Here is an 8,073-nt window from a genome sequence, read left to right as displayed (position 1 = left end):
AATATTGAGACTCGTGAAGTTTGAGTGCCACCCGTCCCGGATCTTTACCAAACAGACAGATGGGATCCTTGCTAATTGCTCATAAGGAGAGTCTCACCGGCACCACTCTGGGAGACCCGCGGAGCCCATGCACTACAATCGAATCCGAGATAATATTAGAAATGACCACGCACAACGATCCCCGAATATAATCATCGGACATCGGCCTCCTCACAATCACTCAAAAGATTTGTCAAATATCAGTTTATAAATCAATGATTCCAAAATTGAACCTCGGACATCGGCCTCCTCAGAATCACTCAAGTAAAAGAGTTTATTTAGTATCAGTTTCATATAAACAACGATTCCGGAATGGATCTTCGGACATCGGCCTTTTCCATAATCACTCAAGTAAAAGAGATTACAACGCTCAATCAACGATACCGGATCATCACCGGATATCGGCCATGCATGATAAAATGAGCGAATGTGTGCAATGCATATGTCAATCATCAATAAGCAAGCTCAATATCACAGGTACCAAACGGGGTACGCCAACAACATATCACAATATAATAGTAACAGTGGGTATGCCAACATATATCAATAACTTAAGTACCAACGATGGATATGCCCATATATCAATAACTTAAGTACCAACGACGGGTATGCCAATAATGTATCATAGTACAAATACCACAACGGGTATGTCAATCCGATCCCAAATTAGGAAAACAAGCGACATTCGCTATCGATAAACTACACATGGCGTCAAGCCAACCCAATTAGATAATCAACATATCTAGCGGGCTGGCTAGTCCCAACACGCATCAGGGCCCAACCTAAGGCGATATCCATCCCAACTTCACACATGAAGGTTCACATCCTGTCTCTAACATCATAATCCAAATATGTGATTCACTATAGTAAGTCTCACCAAAGGTAAACCATAACCTACCTAAACTGCAGAACTGCAACACCAACAAGTCACTATATTGCCTTGCCCTTCCTCTGAAGCTCATATCCAAAGTAGTCTAAGCATAATCAAATTCTAAATTAGAAATCCTGAATAATAATACTAATATTGCTATGATATCAATTAGGTCCTATTTAACCATAGAAATTGAGAAAACGGGCCAGCGAAACGGAAAATTCACGAATAAAATACCAAATTGAATCCTAGGTAATCATAACCCAAATATTAATTGTTGATTTGGATCAAGAACTATCCCAAAATCAGATTCTAGTAAAAGCCCCAAATTGGGTATGAATCCTAATTCCCCAAATCTGAAATTCAACGTTAAAAGTGGAAGATATGCTGTTACTAAGCTTAGATTCGTCACATTTTTAGTATTAACATCATCAATTTTATCAATTATAACCCTAGGGGAAAGTCTCCCAAAACCCTTGTTCAAATTCTACTTCTAAGGGATTGAAAAGGGAAGTGATGATTCTAAGATGATAATGATTAAAAATAAGTGATTAGATACGGCTTTACCTCCAAGAAATTCCTCAATTTATCCCCAATAAAAGCCTTCCCAAGCTCCAATATTGAGTAGCTATGACATAATGAGGGTCTAGGTCTTATTTTAAGACACATTTAATGAAATTCCCCTGCCCGTGGCCACCACGGCGAGGGGAGTGCCACCACAGAGGAGCCGCTGCGGCGTCAGGGACACCATTACAACGGTGAGGGCCCTTTTACTCATGACCGCCCCAGCGGTCACTACACTGCAATGGCGGTAATGCCGGGGCGGCTCTGGTGCCGCCGTTGCGGGTACCAGACACCAGAAATCCTCAAATTCTCTAAGTCTTCCATTGAATTTCTGGGTTATTCCCGAGGCCATCTGCTCATAATCTGACCACCTAAACCCACACAAAAATACGCTACGAACGCACTCATGGTCTCAAAATTTCCAAAAGAGGTCTCGTTCACCGAGTCAACCATTAGTGCCTACTTTCTATTTCCCATCTAAAGTCCCGAAATGCACCAAAATGCATTGGGAACCGAACCAATCATACATACAAGTTCTAAAAAATCATCCGGACCTCTTCGAGTTGACAAAACTCTGGTAAAGGTCCGTTTGCCCAAAAGTCAACGTCGGGTCAAAATGATTCAATAAACGCTCGAAAGTGGCGAAAGTGCCAAAAGGACTATAGTTGCCAAACAGGTAGTTACTTCAGATACCAATTGAACTGTTGCTCATCCTCGAGCAAAGAAAAGAAAGAAGGCCGAGAAATACCTGAATCAGTGAACAATTGGGGATATCGGCTACGTATACCGGACTCCGTCCCCCAAGTAGCCTCTTCCACTAGGTGGTGCTTTCATTGCTCCTTCACAGAAGCAATCTCCTTGGACCTCAATTTTTGAACCTACCTATCTAGAATCATAATAGGCTCTTCATTATAAGTCAAATTCTCATCAAGAAATATAGAATCCCAACAGACAATGTAGGTACCAGCAGCATAGTATCTCTTCAGCATCGAAACATGGAAAACCGAGTGAACTCCCGACAAACCTGGCGGTAATGCTAACTCATAAGCTACATCGCCTATACAATCCACAATCTCAAATGGGACAATGTATCTAGGGCTCAACTTTCCCTTCTTACCAAACCTCATAACACCCTTCATGGGTGAAACCTTCAACAGAACCTGATCACTAATAGCAAACTTCAAATCCCGAACCTTCCGGTCCACATACATCTTCTGCCGGCTCTGATCCGTCCCTAGTATAGCCTAAATAACTCTTACTCTCTGAAGGGACTCCCTCAATAGATCCGTGTTCCCAGGTCGAGCCTCGAACCCATCGAACCCACCAATCGGAGATCTACACCTCCTACCATATAAAGCCTTAAAAGGCGTCATACCAATACTCGAATGTTAACTGTTGTTGTACGCAAACTCCACCAAGGGCAAGTGTTGATCCCAATGACCACCAAAATCAATAACACACGACCTCAACATGTCCTCGAGCACTTGAATGGTCCGCTCGGATTGGCCATCGATTTGGGGACAGAAAGCTGTACTAAAGTCCAATCGGGTGTCCAACTCGTCATGAAATGCTCTCCAGAATCGGAAAGTGAAGATAGTACCCCGATCAGACACAACAGAGATAGGGATCCTATGTAAACTCACAATCTCCCAAATATACATCTTGGTTATTCAATCGATCCAGTATCACCCGAATAGAATCAAACTTGCTAAGGGTCTGTGGAAAACCCATGACAAAATCCATGGTAATCCTCTCCCACTTCCACTCGGGAATGGGCATCCTCTGAAACACCCAATGTTACACCCCGAAAAATTTCGCGCTACCAAGACTGTAGATAGCTTAGTATGAGCTATAAGAAGAGTAAAGTCATACAAGGATTAAGGATGAAGATTATATTATGTGAGTAGTACATGGGAAGTTGAGCAAGTCTTAAGAAGGATCCTTAAGCCAAACATGGGCATAAGCCCTCCAAAAGGAAGCCCTCCAAAAGAATGATTTAAGGAGATGTTTTCGGACGATCTGACTTGAAGAGGTCTTGACGCCATTATAAGTTTGGAGTTTGGAAACACATAAAAAATGAAAGGTTTAGATAATTGAAATAGCTTTCCAACCATAGGTCGTGGGCCCTCATACAATATCTGGATCAAACGTTATGAGCATTTTAAGACAGGCTGTCAGTCCAGGAAATTAACCCTGAGCAAACACGCTAGAAGAAGGCGCGAATGAGCAGGGCAAGACCCTGCAACTTAGCGCGAACTCGCCACATGGCAGCGCGATCGCGCTAAGCCCATTTTAAGTCGGGCCAGGCAGAATCTAGACCGTTATATAAAGGGGTTACCCCCTTATTTCTTCAGCCCAAACGCCTTAGACTCTCTCTAATATTCTTGAAATTTCCCCCAAATTCCCAACACCAAATTTTATGCTTAAACAAGGTCTAATTTCCGAATTCCGGTCCAGATAGCGTATAGTTGCGATTATAAATCATATAGCGACGCGTTTCGGCTTAAGTTCAAGGTGGAGGAGTGAAGATATAGAAATATTATCAAGAGGAAGGTATGAATCTCTTATTATTAATGTTAATCTTGGTTTATTTACGGAGATAGGACTGTTAATAGTTATAAAATGATTTTTGTTGGAGGAAATATGGGATAAACACTATATGGAATGCTTGTGGAGTATTTTTGTATTGAGAATATTATGGGTGATGTTGGTATTGTTGTTGTTGGTGTTGGCTATTTAATTGAGGTTTCGGGCTAGGCATATAAACAGGGGAGATGCTGCCCGATTTTCGGCAGGTTATAGAGTAGTTTAATTTGAAGGCTTAGCTCAAATATGCGACAATGCATCTAACGATAGTGTGAATCCTCTGGAATGTAGATTTACGAGCTCAGACGGATAAGCGTAGCCAATAGAAGGTCAAACAAGTATGTTAAGGCTAGACCCTTTCTTTCCAAAGGCATGATTCTTTTTTTCTGAGCCCAATACATGTTTCCTAAAATGTTCTTATTCTCAAAAGCTAGAGATATATGAATCATAGAGTTCTTATGATGCTAAACATAAGCATGTCTTATGATGACGATGATTCTATTTCTAGAAATTCCCTTGTTATAATTCTCTACATATTTTCATAACCTCCTTACTTCCACAAGTTAGAAGTTTATGATTCAAAGGCATGACTCCTTTCCTGGCAATCCATAAATGCTTTCTAAAATGTTTGTATTTTCCAAATCAAAGATTTATGATTTCGTAAGCCCTTATGAAAATAACGATGGACATGTTTTTTACAATGATAATGATGACGTCAAAGATGAGAATATTTCTATGATGATGATGATTTCATGATTAAAAGTCCTAAGCTTATGATTTCAATGTGAATATGAGAATGTTGAGCTATTTCATGATTTTCTCAATTTTATTCACTGATGATGATTTCATCTCATGTTATTCGTTCCTCCGAGGTGAGAACTAGCGATGATGATCATTCCATAATGCAATCAGAGGTTACCGACCATACGTCACTCCGATAAAGTTGTAGCTTTTAATTGGGCTCTCATGCATGCTTATGTTTATGTATGATTACACCGGGCCTAGTTGGCCGGGCATGATACCACTTCAGTAGGTGGCTTATGGATAATGATAACACCGTGTCTATATGGCACGGGTATGACACCACTTCGGTGGGCGGCTTATGGATAATGATAACACTGTGTCTATATAGCACGGGCATAACACCACTAGTGGGCGGCGTGAGATGATTACCCTGGACGCGGGAGGTCTGGACGCGGGTTAATGATGTTATTTGATTTAGACCATTTATATATGTATGTGTCATATGTTTTAAAGGTAAAAGTGAGCATGCATGATATCTGCCTTATGAGGCAAACAAATGTACATGTTATCCTCTTATCTCATGTTGTGCTCTATCTTGCTTATTATGTCATTATTCATGTTATGTACCTATTATCATGTTATCATTCATGCCTTACATACTCAGTACATTATTTGTACTGACGTCCTTTCTTTTTGGACGCTGCGTTCATGCCCGGAGGATCAGGTAGCCAACCGAGTGAGCCAGACCAGTAGGATCTCTCTTCCGTCTCAGCCAGCGAGCTCCATTCGGACCGGAGCGACCGCCCTTTTGGTATACTATTTTTGATATACGGGTATGACAAGGCCTTGTCCTGTCCTTTCTACAGTCTATATTCGATAGAGGTCTGTAGACAGTTGTATATAATAGGATGTCCTGTAGCTTTAGCTGTCCTTCATTTGCGTTCAGTGTACATATTGACTAAGTCAGTCTACGTCGCCGTCTTTGTTCATATGCTTATATGTATGTATATTCTCATGGATAATTTATGGGGTTCCGGAGTACAGTTTATTGTGTAACTGTAATAGCAAGCGGTAGCAATCCAATGTCAGGTAAAATGGGCCACCAATTTACTTCGTATAGAGTAAGGAAGAGTTAGGGGTGCTCGGTCAGTAGTGGTCGAGTACCCGTCGCAGCTCATCGGGTTGGGCTGTGAAAAAAGTGGTATAAGAGCAGTTCGTCCTAGGGATTGTTTACAGATCGTGTCCGGTAGAGTCCTGTTTATGGGTGTGAAGCCGGCCACACTTATAAACAGGAGGCTGCAGGGCATTTAGGGATCACCGACCTTTCCTTCTATCTTAGATCGTGCAATAGAGCTAAAGTCTAGGAAAGATTATTTCTGACCCTCTTTTCTTGTAGGTAAGTACAGATTGATAAAGATGAAGAGATTAGCCTCAGACAGTTGGGGTGCTAAGAAGACCCCTAGAGTAGATTCAGGACCACAAGATCCCGGACCGAGCAGGAGGAGCCTTATCTATTCCTTTAAGACCGATCCTTCTGAGGACCCCGCGACGATTCCCCCAGAATTTCTGACTTCTAGAGAGGAGGATCCACCGAGAGACAGCTATGACACGGACCCGTCTGAGGGTCTGTATGGGACACCGGAGGAGGAGATCCCTGCGGTTGTATCAGTACAAGAGCTGACTCCCCAAGCTGCTTCTATGGCAGAGCACTATGTCAGGCTAGCTACACCTGAGAGTGTTACTGACTATTCCAGCCCTTTATCTTGGCCGTTAGTGAATGGGGAGTTGCCCCAGTATCCGTATTTCTCGGATTCAGATGAGAGAGATGAGGATGGCCAGGCTAGCCAGTGGTGGGAGGATAGTGGAGAGGACACTTCACTTTATAGCCCTCCAGACCAAGCTCGGAGCAAGTAGACTATAGGTATATGAATTTTTATTGAAATTTCCTATGTGTGCGCAACTACCACATGTTATTGCTTAATAGCGACGAGCGAGAATTCTAAAGGGGACCTATAACCAAAGTATTTATCAGTTGCTATGATTTAGATGTTTTCATCACCATCAGGAATTTTGAAATTAAGAATGAAAGGTAATTATGTATACGGACTGGTGGTTATTGTTGGGAGTCCTCAAGTTAAAATAACATTAATTTAGCCAAAGGAGTAAGGGAATTCTCTTAACCTGAAAGAAGAGGCATCACATAATTATATTGGGATCCGTTAGGATTTCAACTGGTTTTAGATCATATGATAAAGGTCACGCAGCAGGGTGGATTCTATCGTACCAGCATTAATGCACTAGATCTCATCAGGACTCCGAAGTTAAGCGTTCTTGGGTGAGAGTAGTACTAGGATGGGTGACCCTCTGGGAAGTGTACTAAGAGTCCTACAAGTTCGGACATAAGAGAAGGATGAGGGAATAGAATAGCTTGAGGGAAATTAGAAGCATGTGAAACTCACGGTGGGAAAATCTAGATGATTGTGAGAGATAAGACGGACCGGCTTGGCAAAGAGAGAAAAAGCGTATTACAGCTACAGAACTAGGACAAGTTTAAATTAGTATTGGGGATATTTTGTAATTAAGGTGTTAGGAGAGGTACATACGACATTTTATGTGTGGTCAATCAGTATGTGTGCCCGGTAGTCGATATTGTGATATGTTAAAGATACTGACCGAACAAGGTACTGAAGTTCAAGTGGTAAGTGCTACAGGACAAACTAATGTGATTTTCTTAAAAGGGTTAGAGATGGATCGTCCTAATGTAATGACACCAAGGAAAAGTAGGGAATGAGTATGTAACGAAGGCAAGTAGAGCTTCAAGAGAGCTTAGGACGACAGTTAAGGCAAACGATTATTTGGACCAAATTTAAAAGTAGGCACGTGAAAGGAATAGAGTATGGTAGCACAGACAGAAGATGAATGCACAGGGTTAGAAGAACAGATGTTGATTAATGGGACTGAAGGGAAGTAATCACGAATAGGAAGGGAAAATGAGAAAGAATAAGTAGGTTTGGCAACAATGTTAAGGGATTCCTAGCTCTTGAGAGGCAATCGAAGAGATAAATGCACGTTGTGCTGACACAATCACCTTAAACATGAAAGCGCCCTCCTAACAGATGATTTAGAAATAGAACGGGTTTACAATTTGGGAAGGATATTCCATGAACTTCAGGGTCAATGCTATAACATGATAAGGGGAGGAGAGCATTTGGGAGTAAAGTAATGGCGAAATTTTTTTACCACGGAAATAAGAATGATACTTTAACGAT

General features: G+C 41.6%; 1 pseudogene; it reads left to right on the top strand.

Moving 5' to 3' along the window:
- The first annotated feature begins 7,074 nt into the window (after positions 1 to 7,074).
- Positions 7,075 to 7,191, top strand: LOC132065891 (5S ribosomal RNA; annotated as a pseudogene).
- The last annotated feature ends 882 nt before the right edge of the window (positions 7,192 to 8,073 follow it).

Source organism: Lycium ferocissimum, chromosome 7, assembly GCF_029784015.1.
Source record: "Lycium ferocissimum isolate CSIRO_LF1 chromosome 7, AGI_CSIRO_Lferr_CH_V1, whole genome shotgun sequence".
Taxonomy (NCBI): domain Eukaryota; kingdom Viridiplantae; phylum Streptophyta; class Magnoliopsida; order Solanales; family Solanaceae; genus Lycium; species Lycium ferocissimum.
This window is presented reverse-complemented; position numbering and strand designations above follow the sequence as displayed.